Source organism: Hirundo rustica, chromosome W (assembly GCF_015227805.2).
Source record: "Hirundo rustica isolate bHirRus1 chromosome W, bHirRus1.pri.v3, whole genome shotgun sequence".
NCBI classification, from domain to species: domain Eukaryota; kingdom Metazoa; phylum Chordata; class Aves; order Passeriformes; family Hirundinidae; genus Hirundo; species Hirundo rustica.
This window is the reverse complement of record NC_053487.1, coordinates 25,740,895-25,761,127: the sequence shown is the minus strand read 5'-3', so window position 1 is coordinate 25,761,127 and position 20,233 is coordinate 25,740,895. Positions and strand designations below refer to the sequence as shown.

Genomic DNA, 20,233 nt, shown 5'->3' with positions numbered 1-20,233 from the left:
GCCACCTCCTCCCTGTGGGGTCTTGGTTCCCCTCACAGCGACGGACAGCAGATGACAAATGCAACCCACGGCAGCCAATCAAAAGGCGGACTCCTCTGAGCTCAGTTAAACAGGATTTTATGCAGGGGGAGAGGCAGCACGGGGCTCAGCACTCTCTGGCCCACCGCCCAGAAGAGACCCCGGGGGCAGGCGTGCACGAGCTTTTAAAGTGGGGTGGAAACAGGGGTGGCGACAACCGGTCAGCCAGTCACAGGGATCGAGGGGGTTAACCGGGGGTGTGAACCATGGAACGGGGGACCAATCACAAAATGAGGGGAGGGGGTCTCCCGGGCCCCAGCCTATCACTCGGCACCCTTCCCGGAGGATTCTAGAAGCCAGGGAAGGGTCTCTGAGTGGCAGGCAGGCGACCACGAGGAGGGGGGGGGATTGACAGCGACAGGTGCAGGGAAGGGATGAATGACAGAAAACGTCGGGTTTTACAATAGACAAAACAACCGATGCAGAAGGGAAAACCAATGCAGAACACAGGGGTATACAGTGAACTAAACCATTATAAAAATAACTTAAAAATCTTACAAAAATAACTTAATAACTTAATAAAACAATTCTCACACCACCACAACTACCAAAGGTTTTCATTTCAGATCTACTGATTGGACAGTAATTACAGTGGACCTGCAAAACATTTCACAGGATATGAAGGTTAACCACATGGAACCGATCAGTGAGTATTTTGTTATTGGGGACACAGCACACACACCCTTGGAGGTTGAGGTAGCTCCCATGACTATTAAGGGAAAGATAACAGGCCTCATGCTGTTGGCGCGCTGCATGCACCCACCATTCTACCTGGTGGAGGGGCAAGTCCTTGCCCAGGCCATTCCCGTTCCGGTTGAGATCCTAGCAGATGGAAAATCACCAGAAGTCTACTGGGCGGAGGTGGTGGGGGAGAACAAACCTTCTCTGGCATGTAACTTAGCCCGTGGGTCAGACCTCCTCCATGTGGAGGGGGTACTTGACTCTGGCGCAGACGTTACCATTATACCTGAGAGCATGTGGCCATCACATTGGGAGTTGCAACCTGTGGCAGGCAAACTTCAGGGCATAGGAGGAATCACAATGGTAAAAATCTCAAAAAACATAGTGCAAATTGAGGGACCTGATGGAAAATTGGCAAATGTCTGTCCATTTGTTGCTGAATATAAGGCTCCCTTATGGGGGAGAGACACCATGTCACAGTGGGGAGTCCAATTAGTCATTCCTAAGACACCCCAGGATTTTTGGAAATAGCCACTGTGGAGCACCCTACCCACAAACTAAAGTGGTTGGACAATAACCCAAGATGGGTAGCACAGTGGCCATTGAGTAAAGAGAAGCTCAAGGAGCTTGAGGAGCTCGTGGAGGAGCAGGTGGCTCAAGGTCACCTAGAAGAGACAACAAGCCCTTGGAATTTCCCAGTCTTTGTAATAAAGAAACTGGGAAAGGACAAGTGGAGGTTGCTCCATGACCTCCGAGAAATAAACAAAATTATAGAGGACATGGGACCACTCCAACCAGGGATGCCTTCTCCAACAATGCTCCCTCGGGATTGGCAATTGGCTGTTTTAGATATCAAAGATTGTTTCTTCCAAATTCCTCTACACCCAGAAGATGCCCCACGGTTTGCATTCTCGGGTCCTACCATTAATCGAGAAGCCCCAATGAAGAGATATCACTGGAAAGTACTTCCCCAAGACCTGAAATCTAGTCCTTTCATATGCCAACAGTACGTAGCCTCATTACTGTCATCGGCATGTGCGAAGAGAAAGGGTGCCATCATCCTTCACTACATGGATGATCTACTTGTGTGTGCCCCCAATGACTCTATACTCCAACACACGCTTGACCTAGTGGTTAAGGTTTTAACCTCTGCTGGATTTCAATTGCAGGAAGATAAGGTTCAAAGGATGCCACCTTGGAAGTACCTGCGTCTACAAATAACTGCAAGGACCATTGTTCTGCAGAAATTGGAAATTGAGTGTAATCCCAAAACCCTAGCAAATCTCCACTCCTTGTGTGGGTCTTTGAATTGGGTAAGACCTTGGCTAGGCCTCACAAATGAAGATTTGGACCCTCTCTTCAATTTATTGAAGGGGGAGAGGGAGCTGGTTTCTCCCAGGGAACTGACCCCAGAGGCAAAGACAGTAATCAAAAAGGTACAGAAGGCCTTATCAGAGAGGCAGGCTCATCAATGTGAGCCAAACATACCTTTCCAATTCATTGTTCTAGGAAAACTGCCACATTTGCATGGTTTGATTTTTCAATGGATGGAGGGGCAGAGATTCACTCTTGATCATAGAGTGGGTCTTCCTCTCTCACCAAAGATCCAAGACCATCACTGAGCCACAAGAGTTGATAGCTCAACTGATTCGGAAGGCAAGGGTGAGATTGTGTGAACTGGCTGGTTGTGATTTACATGTATTCACCTTCCGGTCAAACTTTCTAAGGAGGGAAGGAACTCTCCCAAGAGATTGACCAAAGAGATGTTTGAGCATTTGCTCCAGAGCAACGCCGGTCTCCAATTATCTCTGGACAGCTACAGGGGACAAATATCAGTCCATGCCCCGTCTCACAAGTTGCTCAATGAGGAATTCCACCTCATTCCTTGTGAGAAGAGGAGTCGGAGACCACTCAAGGCTCTCACAGTGTTCACGGACACATCCAGGGCTTCCCACAAGTCGGTGATGACTTGGAGAAATCCTCAGACTCAGCGTTGGGAAGCTGATGTGGAGTTTGTGGAGGGATCCCCCCAAGTGGCTGAACTAGCTGCAGTGGTAAGAGCCTTTGAGAAGTTCTCGGAACCAATTAATTTGGTAACAGACTCTGCTTACGTGGCGGGGGTAGTGTCCAGAGCGGAGCAGGCTGTGCTCAAAGAAATTGACAATGAACATCTCTTCAGATTGCTTTCAAAGCTAATTTATTTAATTTCTCATCGAGAACATCCGTTCTATGTGATGCATGTAAGATCACACACGGATTTGCCAGGTGAAATTGCAGAGGGGAATCGTCAGGCAGATTCCCTTGCTGCACCTGTTGAAAAAGCACGTCTCCCTGATATCTTCCAACAGGCAAAGCTGAGTCACCAACAATACCATCAGAATGTGCCAGGCCTGATCCATCAGTTCCAGCTAACACAGAGCCAGGCTCGAGCCATTGTGGCCACCTGTCCCAACTGCCAGGTCCAAGCGATGCCATCGATGGGTATGGGAGTTAACCCCTGGGGCCTTGGCAGTTGTGAGGTATGGCAGACAGACATCATGCACATTCCTAGTTTTGGACGCCTCAAATATGTCTATGTAAGCATTGACACACATTCAGGCGCAGTGTATGCCTCTGCCCATGCAGGGGAAAAGACTGAGCATGCCAAGAAACACCTAGTGCAAGCTTTTTCAGTGTTGGGGATTCCAAAAGAAATCAAAACTGATAACGGCCCAGCGTACGCGTCCAAGGAGTTCCTGGAGTTTGTCCAGCAGTGGGGAGTGGAACATAAAACTGGCATCCCTCACTCCCCCACAGGTCAAGCTGTGGTTGAGCGAGCACATCAGATGCTCAAACAGGTCCTGGCTAGACAGAGTAGTACAACTGTGTGGATGTCTCCACATGAGAAACTCTGCAAAGCCATGTTTACCATCAATTTTCTGAACTGTTCATTTGAAAACATGAGTCCACCAGTGGTACGCCATTTTAACAGTGGCAATCAGTTCAAATTGTCTCAGCGTCCACGGGTCATGATTAGGGACCCAGAAACTTGGGAAACCAAAGGTCCCTATGAGCTCGTGACCTGGGGTCATGGCTATGCATGTGTGGCCACTCCCTCAGGCCCTCGGTGGATTCCCCAGAAGTGGGTGAAACCTTTTGTCCCTAAGAATCCAGCTCCTGCAGAAGGGGATAAGAGGCAAGCAGCCGTTGCATCCAAAAGAAGATGCCGCTGGATGTAAGAAAAAGAATCTTCCTAGATGTGGACTCCTTCTGGCAGAAACAGAAACTTTTAACATGTTTTAAAAATGTTTGTTTTTCTCTGTAGAGAAAACCTACCTCACACTCAACCCTGTGATGAACCCCATACAAGTTGTCATCTTGTTGTTGCTGAACAGTCTGGCAGCTGCATGGATCATCCCTCAACCACGTCAAAACGTCTGGGTGACCCTGGCACAGACACTTCCGCAGGAAAACATATGTTTGTCCACTTCATCAACAGAGAATCCTATGTCCACCTGTCTGGTAGGAATTCCATTATGGGCAGGAATTCTGTCTCGGCTTTTAGGAGGGCCATGTACCATAGGGCAGTTGTCCGTATTGACACCCAACCAAACTTTAATTGGTGAATGGACTCACAAAAACACATTGGCAAACAAAATTCAAAAGAGGAGTGCTGACCAATTGGATCCAAATTGTAATTCAGAAATTTTTCATTGGGCCAAGTCAAAAAGAGTTGCTGTGTCCCTGTTCCTTCCATGGGTCGCAGCAGCCAAAGCTCTAGGTGAATTGGGCCATCTAGAGTGCTGGGTAGTCAAACAGGCAAATTTGACGTCGACTGCCATCAGCTCTCTCCTAGAAGATGAGGAAATTACCAGACAGGCCACTCTCCAGAACCGTGCTGCTATAAATTATCTCTTGTTACTTCATGGACATGAATGCCAGGAATTTGAAGGACTATGTTGCCTAAGCTTGACCTCGAAGGCTCCAAACATCCATGCTGCCCTTCGAAGCATGAACAGCTTGATCGGACAAGTGAAGCAAGAATCTGAGGATTGGATCAAAGAACTGTTCAAAGGCTGGGGACTAACAGGGTGGTGGATTTCTATAGTTAAAACAATTTTGTTATTTCTTGTTATTCTTTTCCTTGTAACAATAGCGTTTGGGATACTACGCTGTTTGATTGTCAAGGCTATCAATAGTCTCATACCTTCTACCTCAGAAGTCAACCACATAGAGTTGGCAAACCTAAAGCAGGTTGACTCCCCCACCAATTGTAATTGGTGGGAAAACCCACATTCCGTGTAACCTAATGTTCTTCTAATGTTCTTAAACAAAAAAGGGGGAGATGTTGTGTTCCTCTGAGGAATGGTTTTTCCCCTCAGAATCCCCCTGAAGCCTGTACTATGTAGTTTAACCCTTCTTCCCTATCATACATACCCCTGACCCTATTGGCTCAGGGCCAGTATCTTTCCTTGGCCCAAAACTAGATAAACCCCTGTCTCTTCCTGTTTCACTCTCTCTTCTTGGGCTCCTGGAACACCACATTGAGAATAAAGCTTGGATGGAAGCCTGGGGGTGAGAGCCACTCTTTTGAAATCTTTATTCTGTCTCTCTGAAATATATTTCCCTAAAACCTCTGAATAACAGCTAGCAAGAGCCAGGGGGGTGGCTAGAGGGAAGTATATTTTCAGAGGACCAGTGCCCAAACCAAACTCCATCAGCTTTAGTCACAAACACATCTCAGATTCTTCTTTCTCTGTCATATGGGACCGTAAAAGAACACAGGGTTTTTTAAAAGGGGCATGGGGGGGGGGACGACGGGGGACGGGATGGGACAGCAGAAACTAAATTTTTGTCTGCTGATGTATAAAGAGTAATCCCCACTGCCCTGCACTGTATACAGTCACTTAGAGAAAGTGTCCCTTCACTTCAGGAGCTGACTTCACTGCCCCGATGGACTCAGCCTCCCTGCAGATGTTATCAGTAACAAACCAGGCAGGGGTCAGACAGTGCCTGGCCTGGGGACACAGAGCCCTTGCAAAGTTTTGCACCTCTATCATCTGTCCATGAACACTACAGACATGGGTAGCATTTCTGAATCCTGGCTTCTCCCTTCCACTTTCAGCAACTTTGGAAAAGATGCCTTGAGCCACTAGTGGTCGTTGTTGTCCTGTTCCTGGAGCTGGTGCCAAACAATTCCTGCGAGCACCTTTCACCAGGTACAAACCAGAGTCAAGATTCTACAGGCAAGCACAAAACGATAGCTCTGCTCATTCATCAGGAGATGAACGGGTGTTACTTCTTCCTGTAAATTATATTCAGTGTCAAGGAAAACAAAACAGTTTGACAACAGTTAGGGATGGCGGTGCCTAAGAAAGGCTCCAGAGAGCCCAACAGATGCTGCTTTGTTTACAGAGTTTGTGTAAACACAGATTTTGATGCAGCTCCTTTTATACTGTGCACACGTGTGTCCGTCCACCTAATGACAGGCAATTGCAAAATCACAGGCAAATATGACACCCTGTTTTGGGGGAGTTGGGTGTGTTTGCTGAGGGCTCTGACAAAGCAGATGCTGTTCCCCAGCTTCCCCCAGACAGTCTCGGCAATACAGAGAGTTAAAAATTTCAGCACAGATTGACAAAGGGACAGAGGACAAAGCACTTAAAAGTGCTCAGCTTTTAAGTCTCCAGCTGGTGGAGCAGAATTCACAGATAGAAGCAGGGCATTCACAGGGTGGCTGCAAAGCATATTTCCGTGGTGTGCAGTTACCCCTTTACTCTGCAGGAGTTCCTCCATGCAGGGGCAGCAGATCAGTCTCTGCCCCTTCCATAAATGCCAAAGGTACACAAAAGGTGACCACAGCCATAATTAAGAAGTTGAACTTTACATTTTTAACTGGATGCACCAGGGAAAGCCTCAGTACCTATGGACTCTGAAAGGCTCTGGCCTGGCTAAAGGTGGAACACTCTCAGTGAGTTTCCTAGAGGAAGGGTTAGTGAGAAATGAAGATACAAATTCAGGGAAAGGATGAATACAGAAACTGCCTCAATTTGCTCCAGTTTCCTGCATTTGACATGCTAAACTGAGTTACTGTAAAAACCTCAATCTTGAGTTAAATCTCATGTTACTATTACCATCCAATTATAATCACTAGTCAACACTACAGGGATACCACACTCCTTGCCCTCTTTCTACTGGCCTCAAAATAAAATTTCAAAAAATAGAAAGCCACAGTTTAAAGCTACTTCAAAAATATAAAGATTTAATTGCACATTCATGACTCTATGGTTTATGCATATTCACACAAATTTCTTTCACCTGAGCAGGAGCTTTTCAGCTGACTTTGGTGGGGACAGATAACACCAATAAAGGAAAACCCACCCCTTCAGTGGGGAAGGAAAGCAGAAACTTTCTCTGGGACAAGCATGACATGTTACTGCCCATTTTAGACATTTAGCAGTGCTCCCATATTTTGTCCATCCCCCTGGTTAAAGAAGACATGGAACACATTACCCACAGATGCCCACTGAGAGGGTCTGACTGAGACAACCTGAAAGAGAAGAACACCTAAAACAGACTAAAATCACTTTGAACAATGTGGAAAAAGGTTGTTAAACAGCTGACCTAAGATTCAATTCAAATTTCACTCTTGTCATTGGGAATTTCTCCAATGACTTTGCTGAGCTTTCAATTGTCTCAAGCCCATAAAATGAGAAACGGAAGAGAGAGATCTGATTTTGCAGAAACCCTCACATCACCTTCACCATAAGCCTCCCACAAGACTTTGCAAGCAGTTGTTACTGCTACACAGACTATAAAAGAGACAGCATACACCTAATTTGCAAGTATCTTCCTCAGACAGCTATAAGAAACCATTCTGAAGCAGCTTTCTGTTTCCTAAAAATTTCTTCTCTTATCTCTTTGAACTTTTCTGCACTTGTACTCAGTATTCAGCCATGTTCCAGTAGTAGATATAGTCAAATATGTTCATACCATTTATGCAGTGACTGTTCTAGCCACTCTATTTGCTCACTTGCAGACTGTCCCAAAGGCATTCATTAAAAAGAAAAAAAAAATTAATTTATTTAAAATCCAGTTCTACACAATTCAATTTTAGTGCAATCTATATTCAAGCAAGTATTTAAATATTCTATTAAAATGGATCCGTCATCAAATATCATGGGATCCAGCAAAATAATAGCTAACATCTTAGTGCTAAGCCTCCATCAGAGTCACACCGGTGCCTTGATACCCCCTTCATTTATTTCCAATTCTGGCACCTGTAACCATGGCAACATATACGGAAACATTTCAAGCAGAACAGAACTGGCAATCACAACAACAGCACAAAATACCTGAGGTGGGGAAAAAAGAGGAGAGGCACAAGTAGGTAGTTGTTGAAATTAAAAGCTAATGACAAGAAAACAGCTGGAAACAAATGCTGGCTCACACGGCCATATTCTCTAGGCAGATGTATTTCTGCAAACCTAGTCTGTTCCATCTTATTAGCTGTGCAGCTATGGAAAGGGAGGTAAAATAAATATTTTTTTTCAGCAAAGAGTAAAAGTGTGAACTTTAAAAAGTAAGTTGCTGCAAATAGAAAACAAATGTTTATCTGTTGCATGCACATCCAGGAGTACTCAGCATTAGCCCATGAAAAGCAAGTATTTTTTCCAAAGGTAAACACTCACAAATGTGCTTCAGAGAAACACTATCCATCAAGAAAGAAAGAGAAGTCACCTTTTAAAGAGATTCTAAAAGAATAATTCCATTAGCCTATATCAAAGAACAGGTTTGAAATGAACATGAGTTAATAAACCATACATGTGTAGAATGGGATAACTTCCTAGACATTTAAGGGAACTAATTAGCATTTGAATGCTGTGAAGCAAGAAAGGGAAATTCTATCTTTAAACTGTAACAATCAAAACTAGAAATGAGATTGACCTGTGTGGGAGAGCCTAGCAGGATGCAGATGCAAGGTCAGCTTTGAAGGTTTATGGGGCTGGAGCTGAAAAAAGCATAGATCAAGGCCATCACAAGACCTGCAGGGAGGGCTGGGGTTTTTTATCTGTTACCCTGTGAAGCTGAATTTAGAGAACAGAATTAAAGAACAAGAGCTGGACTTACATTGCAGCACCTCACAAGCCAAAAGCTGTGAATCAGGCAAGGCTCCCTGGAAAAAGTGAGGAAAAAAAAGCCAAGACAAAGCAAACATGATATTGAACTAGAGAGTGGAGAGAAGGAGGCAGAACATCTGGGGATTCCTCTGCCAAGGAGCTGTAACCTCCAGGAAACCAACATGAGCTCTTTCACCAAACCTGGCTCCAAGATCGTGTAACTGCTGTCTGAGGCTTCTCACATGCTCCAAAACTGCATATTCCATTTAGCTAGCTCCTTTTATATCCCTTTTTCCTTCATCAGAGGGAAACATAAAAATTCTGCAGCAGCTATTTAGGTGGGATAAATCCCATCCTTGCATGGGAATGAGTGACAGCAAGTGGAACAGGCAGAAGTGGCTGCAGACTTTAAAGAGGCCTGAACCCATAAAATATATAAATGCACACAGAAGTCAGAATTTCCAGGATCAGACACTGCAGCCAGTTATTGTCCCTTTCAGTGTCTTGTGCCTGAAACAGGAGGATGGAGTCTGGCACTTCACTGCTCCATCTCTCTGGGCTGTGGTGGTGGAGTGTGTGTGTGTTCTGCTGAGAGCAGCTGAATCCACATCACAGCGGGTGTGATGCCCTGGGAAGGCTGACCTGAAACAGAGACTGGACAGAGTTAGACAATAAAGTAGGTATTTATTGAAAGGCCTCCAGGATTCACCTTGGGCAGGACAGGAGCCTGACCAGGGCTACAGCCAAGGTGGACAAAGAATGGTCGCAAAATGGCTAACCAGTCATGAGGTCTTACACTTTTATAGGTTTTGGTCTATTTGCATATTGGGGGTTAATTGTCCAATTACATCTTCAGGTTGTGAGGTCTCATTCTTCTTGTTCCTCCCTTCATGTCCACCGTTGTTTATGCTTTCGGGCCTGAAAGTTGTCCTTGGTCTTCTGTCGCGGTCTGGTCTGGTGGTGAAGGTGCCACAACCTTCCTCGCTAGAAGCTGTAGAAGGATTTCTGGAGATAGACACAGAGAAGCCTTGCAGTGTTGGGAGAATGCTGTTTGTTTTAGCACTGTCAAGGACAAATAGTCTGGGAACGAGCCGTGGCCCCTCAACAAAGTTGTAAACAGGTAACTGCAAAGGAATGCTTATGCAGATAACACTAGTGAATAGTATAGCTGCTTGGGGCGCGTGAACACTAGGGGTTAACCAATAGCAAGTAGTAAATTGCCGCGTGAACAGCTTATGCACAAGAATGATATATGTATAAAAGAACCACCCTGTGTACCCTTAATAAACAAGCATTCACCATTACTTCTGTCAAGAGCATGTCTGACTCCGGCTGCTCCCCGCGATTTCTTCTTTAATTGGCGCCCGAACATCGGACCTTGAGGTGAAGACCCGGGGAAAAAATTGTGGAGGGACGCTGACTCGCCGAGAGATGCAGCTGCATTGAGGTGGGACCCTGGAACCCAAGCGGAGGGACGCTGATCTACCAAGAGATGCAGCTGCATTGAGGCAGGAGCTCGTCGTCCTTGCAGATACATGTTGCGAGGCTGAGTGGATAAGGGGAGCAGGGGGCAGTTTTCTTGAAAAAAGGAGGAAGGTGCTGAATACTCCCTTCCCTGCCCCACAGAAGACGGCAAGCGTGGAATGAGAGTTTGCTGCCACAATTAAATTATTTATTAATATACTCTCTAAGAGAGGAGATACAGTAGCAGAAAAGGTGCTGCAGAAACTAGTTAACTGGGCGCGGGGAAATGGACACTTAACAACTCCCCGGCGCTGCGAAGTCGGGCAGGCACCGCGGGGCCCCTGCCGTGCCCTCCCGCCAGCTCCGGCGCCCCGGCACCGTCGCTGTCCGATGCCCGGCTCGCCGCTCCCGGCCCGCGGACCGCCCCCGTCGCCCAAGCCCCGGCGCGCTGCTGCCGCGCCGCTGCCGCCACCACCAAACCGGTTCGGAGCTTTTCTCAGAAGCAAGGCGCCCTGCCCCGATCAAAGGCTGGATGACAACCCAGAGTAGTACGGTAGCCGAAATGCTTCAAAAAGCCTCCGGAGCCTCTCCCGGTCCGCCGCTCCCACAACGCATGCGCCTACTGCCCCCCCCCCCCCCCCCCCCCCCCTTTACCGGACGTCTTCGCCTGCTCCACCTGTGACTCGATGGTCCAGAATTATACGTGATGCTATACTAGAAGGACAGTGGGAACCCGCAGGACACATGGCATGTCCTGTAGCATGTCCTGTCGTGTTCAGAGATGGCAATCCTGTGTATGAGCAGCATGAATGGAAAATCTTCCAACAGGCAAAAAATACAGTAAAAGAGCACGGCTTGAAATCTAAAACTGCTCGAGCAATGTTAGATTGGATTCATACTGCAGATATCAATCCTCCAGCCTGGATTGCCCCCAATCTGATCACCATCATCGAACTGTTGATAAATATATTTACAACTCTCCTATTAGTATGTTACTGTCCAACAGCTACAGAGCAGGCACCTTCCTGGACATTCATTGCTTGTGCCTGTGGCCTTTTCATCTACCAGTCCCTGAATGCTATAGATGGAAAACAAGCAAGAAGGACAAAGAGCAGCACTCCATTAGGAGAGCCTTTTGATCATGGCTGTGATTCACTGTCCACAGTCTTTGTGGTTTTGAGAACCTGTATTGCTGTGCAGCTGGGCACCAACCCTGACTGGATGTTCTTTTGTTGTTTTGCTGCAACATTCATGTTTTATTGGCAGACATATGTCTCAGGAGCACTACGCTTCGGCAAAATTGATGTGACTGAAATACAAATCTTCATAATAATCATGCATTTACTAGCAGTGATTGGAGGACCACCTTTTTAGCAATCTCTGATTCCAATACTGAATACTCAGGTGAAAATACTCCCAGCTCTTTGTACTGTGGCAGGAACCATAATCTCCTGTACAAACTACTTTGGTGTGATCTTCATGAGTGGAGTTGTCAAAAATGGATCCACTTTAGCAGGAACAAGTGTCCTCTCACCTTTTCTCCATATTAGCTCCATGATTGCCTTGGCTGCAATGATCTACAAGAAATCTGCTGTGCAGCTCTTTGAGAGGCACCCCTGCCTCTACATCCTGACTTTTAGTTTTGTGCCTGCCAAGATCACAAATAAACTGGTGGTTGCCCACATTACCAAGAGTGAGATGTATCTATATGACACAGAATTCATAGGCCCAGCATTGCTGTTCCTTGACCAGTGTTTTAACAGCTTTATTGATAAGTATATTGTCCTCTGGATTGCCCTGATCCTGTCCCTGTTTAACCTGCTCCGATACTGTGTCAGCGTGTGCAGCCAGAATTGCTGCCCACCTGCACATCCACGTGTTCCGCATCAAGGGCTGCCCCATGCACTCAAACCATCACTAGGGATGGGAGCTGCCACAGAAGAATGGAGAAAGAGTGGGGTTTCTACAGGAATGGATGAAGACTTGTAGGAGACAAAGACTAAAAGCAGATGAGAACAAAGTAATTTATAATAATCAATGTTGTATTAACTTTTCTTCTTTGTTATCAGTAACACTCCTTAACTAGTCTCCTGCCTGAGAGAGTGAATTCCGAGTTCACCCTAGTCAACTCTCCATGTAGTCAACTCTGTTGATTCCAAGCCTGGAAAAGCATGCAGGAGACAAATGCTCTGTCTTTGTAATTACCTTGATTACTAATTTCTCTCTATATGGTGAATGTATCCTCACCAACTGGAGTTTCTAATGTAGTATAATTACAGCTGCAATCTGACTTGCTTTTAATTTTAATATTTCATCATCTCTTAGTGAAATACTTGTTTAGTGTCCACTTGGAATTTATTTACTAAAGACTTGAGCTGGTAAAAAACCCAGAGATATCTTACTAAGTTGTGTGGCTGCAGCAGTTGCCAAGTAAGAGCTAAGCTGGGGTGGTTTTTACTCGTGCATTGCTGACAGAGTGGTTTCATGCGGAACAGGGTCCTGTGAGCCAAGGGGTGCCTGGCATGCCAAATAGTGTGGTATCTTTGCCACTTAATTAAAAAAAAAAAAAAAAAAAAAAAAAAAAAAAGAAAAAAAAAAAAGAGGGATATGGCAGGTCCGCATGGTAAGACGTTCTCGCGTGTTGTGTGTCTTTTGCTCATGGTATCAACAAGTGTTGCAGGATCTTCTCAACTAGCTCATCAGTTTTCTAAGAGAACTAATGTATGGGTGACTGTCCTAGGGTGACTGTGTATCCCCCAATCGTCTATTGGGTGCAAAGGGGAGGGCAAGCGCTGTTTGTTTTCCCCAGGAAAACTCTGCTCCTCGGAGTGACCTTGAAGCGGGGGAGTTGGAACACTGCAAGACGAAAGAAGCTCTGTTGTTTTTTTCCCCGGCAGTTAGTTAGTTTAGAGCTAGCGTAGTTAGACGCTGTAGAATAGCTGAAGCTTTTTGCTTTTTGCTTTTTTTTGGGGTTTTTTTCCTTTTCTTTTTCCTTCCTTTTTTTCTTTTTTGCCCTCTCCTCGGAACTGTTCCAACCTCTCCGGACTAAGGACCTGGGGAAGCACCGGGGGCCTCCACAGGGGACCCACCCCACCAAGATCAGCCCTGCACATCTCCTTTTCTCCCAACGCCAGCGGAGACGGAGCGGTGGAGCACAGTGACGACCCTCAAGAGGAGACTTTCTTTAAGTTTGTTATCCCTCCGTAAGCGGCACGAAGCTCTTGTCATCGGGTATTGTGCTGGGAGTGCTTTGCCTATTTGATAAACAGGTTTTTTCCACTTCTCTCTGAGGAAGTCTTTTCCCAAACCTGTTGGGGGAGGGGAGGGGGGCCCCGTGGGAGGGTTTCTCCCAAAATCTACCTGAAACCACCACATATATTTGCCAATATAACTGGACAGGATTCTATTTGCCTTAGCCTGGCCAGTCTCCATGAACCATTCAGGACTTGTTTAATAGGAACACCCCTTTGGAAGACTCACAATTTTATAGGTTATGTGAAAAATGAGACATTTCTGAATTTTACTGTAGTAAACAGCACGGTGTGGCTATCAGGTTTCACAGCCACCCAGGCTGATGGAGGCTGGCAGCGTAAGAATAATAGAGCAACTTATTGATACGCTTACTTCACCACCTGAAGAATTAGACCTCCTTGGATGTATGAATGCCAGCTCTACAAATAGAAGTGAGGGAGGTTGGGTGTCCTTTGAGCACCCCACAGAGCAGAGTCTAAATATACATAGCCAGAAATGGGCTGCAATAAATTCAGCTTGACTATCTAGTAGCAGTGTACACCAACATCTCTATTCCAAATGTAATTTGACTGGCAAACCAGCACGATGCCTTCCACCAGGAACATTTTTAATATGTGGGGACCGCACTTGGAATGGAGTCCCAGCCAGCCCACATGGGAGCCCATGCTATTTAGGGAAGCTTGCCCTGTTTCACCCTAACATAACCACATTGATGACTTTGAAAAAAGTCACTCAGAGAAAACGTGCCATACATGAGTTGGACTGTACAGACATAAAAGATCCTAAATTCTAGTCCCAAGCTAGGACAGTGTTAACATCCATGTTTATACCAGGAGCAACAGCCGCTAAAGCAATGACCACATTGAAGCAGATGGCATGCTGGACCAAATCAGAATTGAATTTGACTGGCCAAATTTTAGATGAGCTATCAGTGGATATTACCAGTGTTAACCATGCTGTTTTGCAAAACCGTGCTGCAATTGATTTTTTGCTTTTAGTGCATAACCATGGGTGTGAAGAGTTTGAAGGAATGTGTTGCATGAACCTGTCCGACCATTCTGGATCAATTCACAAAAAATTGCAATTAATGAAGAACAAATTACATAATTTAAAAGAAAGTAATAATGTATTTAGAGATTAGTTAAGTAGCCTTAGGATTACGGGATGGCTGAAGTTTGTTGTTAAAAAAGTGTTTGTTATATTATTACTTGTAGTAGTAGGATTATTAGTACTAAGTTGTGTAATATCTTGTATTAAGAATGTGTTGCGTGAGACAATATCTAATGCTTGGCTTGTGCAAAAGAAAAAGGGGGAATTGTAGAAGGATTTCTGGAGATAGACACAGAGAAGCCTTGCAGTGTTGGGAGAATGCTGTTTGTTTTAGCACTGTCAAGGACAAATAGTCTGGGAACGAGCCATGGCCCCTCAACAAAGTTGTAAACAGGTAACTGCAAAGGAATGCTTATGCAGATAACATTAGCCAATAGTATAGCTGCTTGGGGCACATGAACACTAGGGGGCTAACCAATAGCAAGTACTAAAATGCTGCGTGAACAGCTTATGCACAAGAATGATATATGTATAAAAGAACCCTGTGTACCCTTAATGTGAAAGACACCAATCACTTGTTTTTAAAATTTTGGAAGTTTAATAGTAAATAAGATGGTTATAAAAATAGAATTAGAGTAAAAAAATTGAACAATTAGAGTTAGGACAATACGAGACAATAAAAAACAAAGTTACAGACGTCTGGGTGCCTCCCCGAGCAAAAAGCTCCGAAGAAGGACCTCTGTTAACAAAGGATTATCTCTTAAAAGCAATAGCCTATTGAATATTCATACATTTCATACATGATGCATAAATTCCATTCAAACAAAGAATTGTCTCTGGTTGGTATCACTTTTTTCCTTTAATCTCTATGGTGTCCACAAGGCTGAGAGAGGCAGGAGGAGTTGGTCTCTTCTGATAAGAAAGTAGCAAATTCTTTTTTTTCTCTGAAAGATTTACGTTTTCCTGTGGTTGGTACATAAAAACTACATTTTAACTACAAAACTACATTTACCATACTATCAAAATATTAATACAACATTAACAATCAATGCAACACAATACATATAGTAAATATCTTGCGTAGAGCCATATAATATGCACTTTTCACACTTAATAAATGAGCATTCACCATTACTTCTGTGAGGAGCGTGTCTGACGCTGGCTGCTCCTCTTGATTTCTTCTTTAAGAAGCATCTTTCAAAAGACACCTAGATCGACGGAGGCACAGGCACTCTCAGGCAGAGTGATTCAGCTCTTTGTGCACCCTTAGGTGCAAAGCGACTTCACTCTTTGGTGCACTCTCAAGTGCAAAGTGATTTGCTCTTTGAGGAGCTGCCTGAGCAGCAGAGCCACGTTTGCCACCCCGGGTGACACAGGAGTAAAAGCGAGACGGGGTCTTTCTGATCTCCAGGAATGCTTCTTTATTCCACAGGTCCAGAGCAGAAAAGAGTCCAAGAGCCCAAGGCGAGTGGGATTATATAGGGTAGCTAGGTGTGGGGTTTCACAAATTGGCCAGTGGGGAGAGGAATTGGGAAAGGGACCAATCAGGGGAAGGATCCAAAACTGACCAATCGGCTGGGGTAAAAAAGAACCAGTGGGGTAAAACCAATTAACACATTTCTTCACCATAACATAGAGAGCTGTTTACCAGGGTTTCTCCTTTAGGGGGTTGTGTTTATATTCTGTCTGGCCTAACTGCTCCCTTTCCAAGGGGGCGTGTTTATATTATTGCCTGGTTCTCTCCAGAGAAGTGTGTTTGTATTAGCACTGTCTGGCTTAATAGCCTCCACAGTCTTCAGCAGGAAAATGATTTGTTTTGTCTACCTACTCTGTGAAGAGAGCTTACTAACACTTAATATGAGGCTCAGAACTACACCCCTAGGCAGCACAGTGTATCAGGATTTTTGGAGACAGACACAGAGAGGATTGACAGTGATGGGAAAGTTCTGTTGTTTTAGCACTGTCAAGGACAATGAGCCTGAGAACCAGGACACTGAGCCTGAGAACCAGCTTTTCCCTCAACAAAGTGTAAACAGGTAACTGCAAAGGAATGCTTATGCAGATAACACTAGCCAATAGGAAGTAGTAAAATGCCGTGTGAACAGCTTATGCACAAGAATGATATATGTATATAAGAACCCTGTGTACCCTCAATAAATGGAGCATTCACCACTACTTCTGTGAAGAAGGTGTTTGACTCTGGCTGTTCCCCGTGTTTTTGTTTTCATTTTGTTTTTCTTTCTTTTCAAAAATCACCTTCAGCACAGAATCTGAAAAACAAGAAAGCTAAAACTTAAGGCATCAGGTGAAAGGTCCAGGAGGAGACTCCTGGGGCAGGGCTACCACTGGAAAACCAGAGATAGTCACAGCGGCCTGAGGAAGGCCTGGCATTTCAGGGGATGACAGGGACCTCACTCCTCACAAAGCAGCCTACACTCTGCCTTAGGCTGTGTGTTCCCTTTTCCCTTGTCCAGGACTGCAGACCCACAGTCCATAATCCCATCAAACATCAAATGCACCAGACACCTCTTGGTGCCACCACTGCACATGTCTGTGTTTCCATGCTGAATCTCCTGATGCCACTGGGAATTGTGGTTCCCACTGCTGATGATCCATCACTGCAGGAGCAAGTGGTACAGAGGGAGCTGGGAATGCTTGTTTTTAGGGCAGGGAGCAGAAAGATGGTCCAGTCCTTTTTTCCGTGGTCTTTTAGTCATTCAAATCTTATTGTGCAGCAAAGGCCAGTGCAGGATTCAGTGGAAGCAGGGGAAGATCTGGATTAGAAATGGACAACATGGAAATGGAGAAGAATTGGGATGTGAGTTAGCAATAACTGGGAGGAGTTAATGTTTCTTTTCTCACTTGCATCTCAGGAAATGTAACTCTCAAGGCACAGTACACAAAAAAGCTGTCATTCACTGTCATGTAGGAAGCACCTTACTCTCCTACCTCTGGGGAATTTCTTCAGTCGCTGGATTTTGTAAAAGAATATTTTTCCCCTACCACTGTGTCTCATTGACTCCTATTTTCTTCTTTTTCTTTTCTAAGACTCTTCTTCCTGACCCCCAAGAAGGATTTGAGCTTTCCAACCAATTTCTCTAATGCCTTCAGGTTAATGTGGGTTCAGCAGCAGCAGAAGAGGTTTGGAGCAGCACTAGCTCACAGGTGTGGGAGCAGCAGGGAGGGGTGAGGAAAACCAGACAAGTGCAAAGCACAGGGCAAAGTCCGCCCGTGCTGCAGTAGCTCTGGACATTCTGCTCCAGAAGGAGCCCACAATGGAGCCCTGGGCTCCAGCTGTACATGGCGGCACATCTGGACCCTGCACATCTGCACCCCTCACACCTGCACCCGCACATCTGCAGCCTGCACACCTGCACCCCGCACACCAGCCAAACCCTGCTCCAAGAGCAGGCACTACAGCCCGTGACCTGACTCTCACCTGTTCCACAGGACTGAACCCACAGGTGCCAAGGCCAAAAGGGAACTGTGATCCCCTGCACTCTGAACAGCCCAGCCTTCCCCTGAGACTCCACACCCTGCTGAACAATTTGTATAGAATTTATTTGAAAAATATATCCCATCATGAATTACAGATTTAAAGTGCTGGAAAAGATACCGTGCCCCTTGGGATGCTCCTTCAATGGTTAATTAATCTCACTTTAAAACCAGCCTCCTTTCTTTCTAATTTTTGCTGACTTCTTCCATTTCTAGTTACATGATCTTGTTATACTTTTAACACAGATATAACAGGTTTTCTTTCTTTACTCAGGTGATGACAGACCAAAATTTTTAGCTTTCCATTTTTTCAAAGCATCTAGGTAATGTTCCAATAAAGAAAACCTTTTCATTTCAAAATCCCATTAGATCACTTTTATAGAAAGATATTCATTTATTCTTAGACTCTAAGAACTACAGCAGTGAATCCATTTGCATCCAGTGTTCCTCTATTTTTATACCCACTTTTACTTAAAAGCAAAAGTGTGAAAGTCTTAACTCACTCTGGATTTTGATTTCACTTCATACCTTCAAAGCAAATTAATTACCATTTGGAGTGAAATGGCATGTTTAACAGCTATAATGAAAATGTTAATATACTGGGCTTAAGGAGTTCTGACCAGAATGCAAGCTGTCAATAATCTAATTATTTAATTTATTTATTTTTTAATTTTGCATTGTTTGCCATCCCAAAATGAATGTTCATATAATGAGAATAATACTAACCTCAAATGATTTGGAGCCATGAAAGCAAAATGCTGTATCTCAAGTCTGACTCCTCAGAAAGTAAAAATGAGCTAATATTTCGAAACAAAAGGTCCTTCAGAGTTGAAAATTGAACTGTGTTCATTGCCACTACTTCAATTTTTATTTTTCTCCTTTGTTTTCACATTGGCTGGGTCATTTGGAGTGTATTCATTTTGGTCTACACTCACACCCCCAAATCAAGATATGGCAATGGAAGGGCACTGAATCACTGTCCCTTCTTTGTCACCATGGAAATCTTCTGTATCAGGATAAAGCAGAAGCAAGCAAGCCCCACTGTCCCTGGCCTGTTCCTGCTGTAGGACTGGTGTAAAGGGCAGCAGCAGAGCCCAGGATTATGGCTTTACAGCTGTCCCATTGTTATCTTTCTACCTGTGGAAAATGTTTTAACTTTTTTTTTTTATTATTTTAAACTCATGCTTTATGACTTTGGAATTAGGGATGAATCCTATTAGGGAGACAAAAGGCTCCTTGTAGTTCATAGCTGTCTAATAGCGTGAAAGAGAGGCACTATTGTATTTGGCACAATATTTAGAGAAATTAATCCTCAAGCACTAAAGATTTGAGGGATTAACAGTTTGAGTGACAGCTGAGCTCTATCCCTGGATTGTGCCACAAAACCATTTGCCTCCAAGTTGAACGTGTTCCTCACTTCCACCCAAGTCAGCACAATTCCTGCTTTTATTGCACTCGGGTCCCCAGGGGAGATCAACAAACTCATAAATCCTTATTTCATGGTGGTTTGCAAAATTGTCATGTTATTTTTACTTGTAAGATTTGATATGTGCCTTCCTCCCTTTGTGAAGAAAAAGACATATCCCCTGTATAAAATGCACTACATTTTTAAAGCTTCAAGATTTGATTAAAGAGCTTTGAAACTGTCCATTTTCAATAAGAAATTATGTGCAGTGGCCATGCATGTAAACATGTCCACAAAGTATCATCCAGACTCTCCCAAGCATTGCTTGGAGAAGTCCTAACTAGTGGGAGACCTTAACTACTGTGTCCTTGCTCCCTAATTTCCCACAGCAGAAATGGGACTCTTCCCCTGGCCTGCCCTGGGTTGCAGAAGGCAGACCATCTCTCAACTCCAGGGACTGGAAGGGGGATCCTGCAGTGAGGAGCTGGGAAACAGGAGGAAGTGGCCCCGGTGCTGGAAAGAGGCACTCCCACGGCTGTGGCATCAGAGATGAGATGGGGAAGGAGAGGAAATTTTGTGGTTGCCATGGCAGTGGCAGCATGGGGCCATGGCAGGAGAGCAAGAAATATTAACTGCAAGCTTATTTGTGTGGCTTTGTGACAAAAAAAACTGCGAAAACAGCTCAAATAAATTTACAATTATTCTTTTC

At 44.8% G+C, this 20,233-nt stretch overlaps 1 pseudogene; it reads left to right on the top strand.

Moving 5' to 3' along the window:
• The first annotated feature begins 11,201 nt into the window (after window positions 1-11,201).
• LOC120765004 (choline/ethanolaminephosphotransferase 1-like) lies at window positions 11,202-12,243 on the top strand (annotated as a pseudogene).
• The last annotated feature ends 7,990 nt before the right edge of the window (window positions 12,244-20,233 follow it).